The sequence below is a fragment of the Emys orbicularis genome, chromosome 11 (assembly GCF_028017835.1).
Source record: "Emys orbicularis isolate rEmyOrb1 chromosome 11, rEmyOrb1.hap1, whole genome shotgun sequence".
NCBI classification, from domain to species: domain Eukaryota; kingdom Metazoa; phylum Chordata; order Testudines; family Emydidae; genus Emys; species Emys orbicularis.
Genome location: NC_088693.1, coordinates 60,797,714 through 60,804,581, shown reverse-complemented (window position 1 = coordinate 60,804,581; position 6,868 = coordinate 60,797,714).

Sequence of the window (6,868 nt, the reverse complement as noted above, 5' to 3'; positions counted from 1 at the left end):
GTTCTAGCCAGATATATTTGCTCAGGCCTGCTCTTCTGATCTGCTCCTCTCTTTCCACTCCAATGGGCTCACTTAAATATCTCCACCACTTGGCAAATGCAGATTTATGGCCCTGATTCTCAGCTCCCTGCCAAAGAAAGCAACTCACCTTTGCACTTGTCCCAATCCCAGAGCCTCTCGGCTCCTGGCTCCCCTGCACAGGGTGCAGCAGGACTTGTGATTGAACCCTTCAGGAGTTATGAATTAAACTAATCTCTCATGGGGTCTATTCTGCCTCATTGCAATCAGGGCCGGCTCCAGGGTTTTTGCCGCCCCAAGCGGCGGGGGGGGAAGCCACTTTGGCGGCAGCTCCACCGCGCCACTTTCTACTTCGGCGGCACTTCAGCGGCAGGCCCTTCCCTCCGAGAGGGACCGAGGGACACGCCACCGAAGAGCCGGACGTGCCGTCCCTTCCCCTTGGCCGCCTCAAGCACCTGCTTGCTGCGCTGGTGCCTGGAGCCAGCCCTGATTGCAATCAGCAGGAGTTTTGCCGTTAACTTCAGTGGCAGCAGAGTCTAGCAGTTTAGTATTTTATTATGTACCATGTCAGCTTTATCTCTGAATTACGTGCTGGTATGCTAATATTTTACTCTTTCTTTGAGTTCAGCATCTTGAGTTATAACATAGTACAATCTTCTAATCCAAACAGCCTACCTTCTGGAAAAGTATTTCCGCCAAATCACTGCAATTTGAAGATAATTTTGAAATTCTTTCTCCTGCCCCTGTCAATTTTTTTTTTTCATGGCATTCGCTTCTTCTGGAAGGGAGTTGCGCATGTTTATTTGTTTCTCTCTCTTGGTCGCTTTTTTTGGCTTGCATTTCCCATTGTGATTATCCATGTACATTTCTAATTAGTTTTCAAGCATTGTTTATATTTGTCTTGATCTGTAGATATCTGCTCATGCATGTTCATAGCATTGTCTTGGTTTGTGTATCTGGCAGCTTTTCCACCAGGCTTCTATTAGCAGTAGTCATCCTTGAATAGGAAAGATAAGTTTAGCAGTTAAGGAAAGGGGTTTTTGGATGGTTCCTGGAAGACATGCTTGGTATGTCTTTCAGTATGGTTCTGTTTTTCTTTGTTTTGTTGCTTGCTTCTCTATAGACCTCTCCCTATGAAACCTTCTTTTTTCTTTTTCCAGGACACTTGTGCAAAACATTGTCTGATATTCCAGACACGGATCTGTGAATGGCTGCCAGCCACAGCCCAGGGTATTGACTTGGCTTCACTGTGTGATCTGAAAAACAAATATGAAACTATTAACAGGAAAATAGGAAATGTTCTCACTACTTTCAGTATCCTGGAGGGGTTCTGTTTGGCATTTGACTACCTCCCAGTGGTCCCTTTTTCTGGATTCTAATTTCCCTCTGTCCCACAAAGGCCTGTTTTTGGCACAGGAACACGCATTTAACTCCAAAATTGAGATACAAATTTTTAGTCCCATAAAATAATTTACTTAAAAAACAGAATTTGCCTCTTACACACTCCACACCTTCTTCCAACTCTCTTTTTCATTGTCACTGATCGGTGGCTCTATATTTGACTTGCAGGGAGTGGGGCCTAGTTGATAGCATCCGGTGCTCTTAGCTTCTATTCCCAGCTCTGCCATTGGCCTGTTGGTGACACATCATTTCAGTAATCGGTGCCTCAGTTTCTTGAGCTGCAAAGTGGTAATTACATCCTTTGGAAGTCTCTCAGAGAGCTACTGATAAAAAAAAAGCCTTATTTTAGAGCTGTGAGGTAGTGTTATTATTTATTATAATAATTATGCTGAGCGGGTTACACTCCAGTGATTGTAGAATTCTACACAAACTATAAAGACCCTTTTACATTGTTGTTTTGTTTGTTTCCTAGTGACAGCTGGAAGGTTTTGTATTTTGTAGGGCTGGTTGAAAATTTTGGGCCATAAACTTTATCCATGATAAATTGGGTTTTCAACTAAATGACAATTTTCAAGGAAAATGGCTTCTTTCGTCAAAAATGTGTGACTTTTCCTCAGAAAACCCAAACTTTCAGCGAGGCTAGTGGTCATTCTTATTTTGTCTGGCTCCAACCCCTGTGAAGTTATGTTTCCCACAATATCCTCACCACCTCCGTCGTCCCACACTGTCATTGTTCTGGTGGAACAATGCTGGTAGGGGAGGGTTATGGTCATGAGAGGAGTCATTCTCTGCAGTAGCCAGGTAAAATTCCATACAGGTCTTTGAAAATAAGGACAGAGACCTTGAACTCCCTGTGCTCAATAATATAGAGAGCAGTGAATAGGGGTGACATGTTCCCAGTGACCTGTGTTACTGGGTTGCTGCATTCTGAACTATCTGCAGCCTTTTCAGGGCATGGGGCTTCATTTCTAGATATATGTAGAGAATTGCAGTAGCCAAGCCTAGATGTTACAAATGCATGGACCTTTGTGACCAGATCTGAGTCCAACAGATTTGAGTGCCATCTTCTAGCCAGCCACAGATGGGAATGAACATTTTCTTTTTGCCACTAAAGCACACTTGTCCGCATGCACTGAAGTCTGTTAAATTAGCCAGAAGTCTTGGGGTCCTCAATCTGAGGGCAGGTCTTGCCAATAGATGGGGTTTTAGGGAGAAGATTTCTTCAAAACACTTCCGTCTTCCTACCAGCGTCACTTCAGTCTTGTCCTGGGTCCAGCTTCCTCAGGCACTGATCTCAGCTAGGCATGAGAGCAGCTGTGAGATGGTACTTCTATTGCAGGATGAAAAGGAGATGTCTAGCTGAATGTCATCTGCGTACTGCTGGCACTTCAGTCCTTGCTGTCCCACTAGAGCTTCCAATGTCTCCATATAAATGTTGAATGAGGAGGGGAGAGAACTGACCCTGTAAATGCAGGCACGGTTGTCCATAATGCTTTTTTGTTTCTGTCTGAGAGGAAGGAGCGGAGCCATTTCAGAGGCTTTTTCCATAGATAGGCCAAGTTTATTAGGTGTCAATTCAGTCTATAGTACTGAATTGTTCATCAGCAGTTATTCGTGCTTTGCTGTGTGGATCAGATATAAAACCTGCTGTATTTCTTCCTGGAACATCCCAAGGTAGTAAACAAGGAAAAGCAGATGCGGGGCCTTTCCTGTGCAGCACTGGCTGCAGCGTCTGTGGTTTCTCACTTCTTCGTACATTCTTACCCTTGACCCCGGTGTGCTATCCAGTTCCCTCCGTGTCAGAGTCTCCTGAAAGTTGTGATTTCCTCTCCTGACAGGCAGCAGGAAGAAGAGAAAGCTGTTGGGCAACCTTTGCTCTGAGAGGTCTGGAGGGTTATTAACAAAGGCACGGGCGTGACAGGCAGGGTTTGGGAAATACAGATAAGATCAGGAAGAGGGAGGAAAGCAAACAAGCCAGTAGCTCAGGGCATACGGACCATTCTGAAATTGGCCCAGACACACAACTTTAAAAATTGCCCTTTTCCTCCATTGTCACATCCATAAAATGGGCACTGCAGACTGGATCACATCATTTCCATTAGCAGCGGATATGGACCCCAAGCCCTTCAGTTCGGATCCAGATCTGAGTTTGTCAAAGGTGTTTGGATTCAGGTTCTTGGTTCAGAAAATAATAATACCAAGCTCTTTCCATCCATAGATCTCAAAGCATCTCCATTATTTCTATAGATGGGCAAACTGAAGCACAGAGGGGAGAAGTGACTTGCCACATATTATGCAATAGGTCAATAGCAAAGCCAGGAATGGGAACCCATGCTACCCAATTCCAGTCTAATGATCTATCCACCAGACCACACTGCCTCCGGGAAGTCAGCCATGACATTCAGCTGGGGACCTTAACTTCCCCACAGCTCTGAGCTGTTCACAGCTAGGATTTTGATGTGGGCTATTTCTCATTATCAGTGACTGGCAGATCCAGGACAAGATCAGGGGGGGGGGTTGTTTTCATTTGGGGGTTTTCTTTTGTTTTTTTGTTTTCTTCTTCTTCTTTCTTCCCATCACACCAGTTATCAGATCTAATTTCCAATGCATCCCCAAATCAAAATACCAAAGTGGAATGTCACAGTCACATTTTCCTAGTGTCCTGATAAAATAACCCTCTTGCAACATCTCTCTACTAAGAGGGAGGCTTTTCTCGTCTTAATGTAACATGACAATGGCACCTCCATAAGGCTTGGGCCTGGTCTACACTACACCTTTAATTCGGATTTAGTGGCTTTAATTCGAATTAACTCTGGAACCGTCCACACAACGAAGCCATTTAATTCGAATTAAAGGGCCCTTTAATTCGATTTCTGTACTCCACCCCGACGAGCGGAGTAGCGCCAAAATCGAATTTGTCAATTCGAATTAGCGTTAGTGTGGCCGCAATTCGATGTTATTGGCCTCCAGGAGCTATCCCACAGTGCACCATTGTGACCGCTCTGGCCAGCAATCTGAACTCGCATGCACTGGCCAGGTGGACAGGAAAAGCCCCGGGAACATTTGAATTTCATTTCCTGTTTGCACAGCGTGGAGAGCACAGGTGACCACAGAGAGCTCATCAGCACAGGTAACCATGCAGGCTGATAATCGAAAAAGAGCACCAGCATGGACCGTACAGGAGGTACTGGATTTGATCTCTATATGGGGAGAGGATTCAGTGCTAGCTGAACTGCGTTCGAAAAGACGAAATGCCAAAACTTATGAAAAAATTTCCAAGGGCATGATGGAGAGAGGCCACAATAGGGACACAGATCAGTGCCGCGTGAAAGTCAAGGAGCTCAGACAAGCCTATCAAAAAGCAAAGGAGGCAAACGGTCGCTCCGGGTCAGAGCCGCGGACATGCCGCTTCTACGCTGAGCTAAATGCATTTCTAGGGGGGGCCGCCACCACTACCCCACCTCTGACTGTGGATTCCGAGCTGGGGATAATCTCATCAGGTACACCTGATGATTCCATGGAAGGGGAAGAGGAGGAGGAGGAGGACGAGCTGGCAGAGAGCACCCAGCTCTCCGTTCTCCCCAACAGCCAGGAACTGTTTCTCACCCTGACTGAAGTACCCTCCCAAGCCTCCCAAGCCAGCACCCAAGACCATGACCCCATGGAAGGGACCTCAGGTGAGTTTACCTTTTAAAATATAAAACATGGTTTAAAAGCAAGCATTTTTAATGATTAATTTGCCCTGAGCACTTGGGATGCATTCGCAGCCAGTACAGCTACTGGAAAAGTCTGTTAACATGTCTGGGGATGGAGCGGAAATCCTCCAGGGACATCTCCATGAAGCTCTCCTGGAGGTACTCCAAAAGCCTTGCCACAAGGTTTCTGGGCAGTGCAGCCTTATTCCGTCCTCCATGGTAGGACACTTGACCACGCCATGCTAGTAGCAAGTAATCTGGTATCATTGCCTGACAGAGCCTGGCAGCGTATGGTCCCGGTGTTTGCTGGCATTCAAGCAACATCCGTTCTTTATCTTGCTGTGTAATCCTCAGGAGAGTGATATCGCTTAGGGTAACCTGGTTGAAATAAGGGAATTTAATTAAGGGGACTGAGGTGGCCGTTCCTACTGGGCTGTTTGCCTGTGGCTGAAAAGAAATCCTTCCCTGCATTTAGCCAAGTGCAAGGGGGGGGGGGAGGATTGGCCCAGAGTTTTTCGCGTTTTGCTAGCAGGGATCTTCCCTGATACCAGCCACGCGGTGGGGGGAGGGATAAAGCACTCATCCCAGAGAATTCATGGCGGGTGGGGGGGGGGGGGTGTTAGTTTGGTTCCTGCAGGGATCTTCCCTGATACCAGCCACGCGGTGGGGGGAGGGATAAAGCACTCATCCCAGAGAATTCATGGCGGGTGGGGGGGGGGGTGTTAGTTTGGTTCCTGCAGGGATCTTCCCTGATACCAGCCACGCGGTGGGGGGAGGGATAAAGCACTCATCCCAGAGAATTCATGGCGGGTGGGGGGGGGGGTGTTAGTTTGGTTCCTGCAGGGATCTTCCCTGATACCAGCCACGCGGTGGGGGGAGGGATAAAGCACTCATCCCAGAGAATTCATGGCGGGTGGGGGGGGGGGGTGTTAGTTTGGTTCCTGCAGGGATCTTCCCTGATACCAGCCACGCGGTGGGGGGAGGGATAAAGCACTCATCCCAGAGAATTCATGGCGGGTGGGGGGGGGGGGGTGTTAGTTTGGTTCCTGCAGGGATCTTCCCTGATACCAGCCACGCGGTGGGGGGAGGGATAAAGCACTCATCCCAGAGAATTGGATGGGGGGGGGGTGTTAACCTTCAGCAGCAGAAAACAAGCTAACAGGAAAACTGCAGCACAACGGGCTTTGCTTGGTATGTGGGAAAGCAGGGCGCAGAAGCCTAAAGACAGTGGCTTACCATGGCAGCATGCAAGGTGAATTCTGTTGCCCCGACCTGCGTCTGTGATCTCTAGCAGCAAAGCCACAGGCACTCAATATTAAGAGGCAAAATGCGACCTTGCACAGAAATCACATGTGCTATGTAATGTGAATAGTATACACCGTGAAAGAGTATAAGCATTGTTCTGAAAAATGTATCTTTTAAAAAAATTCTCTCCTTTTTTCACTCCCTCCAGCAGGTGCAAATGTTTCAAGCCTCCCTCCTCCTTCCCGAAGGCTATCCCAGATAAGGCGTCGTAAAAAAAAAACGAGAGAAGAGATGTTTTCCGAAATCATGCAATCCACCAGGAATGAAAGAGCTCATCTGAATGAGTGGAAGGAGACGGTTTGCAAGTATAGGAAAGAAGCCAGTGACCGTGAGGACAGGAGGGACCAACGTGAGGACATGAGGGACCAACGTGAGGACAGAAGGGACCAACGTGAGGAGAGGAGAGACGCTCGAGATGAGAGGTGGCGGCAGGAAGATCAGAGGAGTCG